Source organism: Haliaeetus leucocephalus, unplaced genomic scaffold, assembly GCF_000737465.1.
Source record: "Haliaeetus leucocephalus isolate CR32 unplaced genomic scaffold, Haliaeetus_leucocephalus-4.0 Scaffold229, whole genome shotgun sequence".
NCBI classification, from domain to species: Eukaryota; Metazoa; Chordata; class Aves; order Accipitriformes; family Accipitridae; genus Haliaeetus; species Haliaeetus leucocephalus.
Window position 1 is genome coordinate 1,835,280 of NW_010972665.1, and position 524 is coordinate 1,835,803.

The following is a 524-nucleotide window of genomic DNA, read 5'->3' on the forward strand; positions in this document are numbered from 1 at the left end:
GGAGTAAAAACCCCACGTTTTAGTGTCGCTCGTGCTCTCCTGTTGCCTTTGGCAGTACGTGCAGGTACAACAGGCAAGTTGTTTTTTTTATTTTTGTTTTATTACAGCCCCATTCAAACCTGCTCCAGCCTGTCCCCGGGTTCACCCGCTTGTTAAGAAGCAGCAGACAGGCCTCAGGCCGAGTGCCACGGCCCTTCCTTTGGGACTCCACCTCCACAGCGAGCCTAACCCGGCTACCGGGCACCCCGTTTTCCGCTGGTAGTTCCCTCGGCTCTTCCCTGCCTCCCTGTCCCGGAAGGGTCGGGCCGGGCCAGGGCTTGGCTCGACCCTTCCGGGAGACGAGGCCCAAAGCCCCTCGCACCGCCGAGCCCCGCGGCAGCTCGGCTATCCCGGCATGCCCCCCGCGCCCGCCGGCGCCCGGTGGCGGAAGCCGGAAGCGCCGCGGCGGAAGTATGGCTCAGCTGGCGGGGGGAGGGGGGCGGGGTGTCGCAGGTGAAGCTGGGAAGCGCGGAGCCATCTTGGTG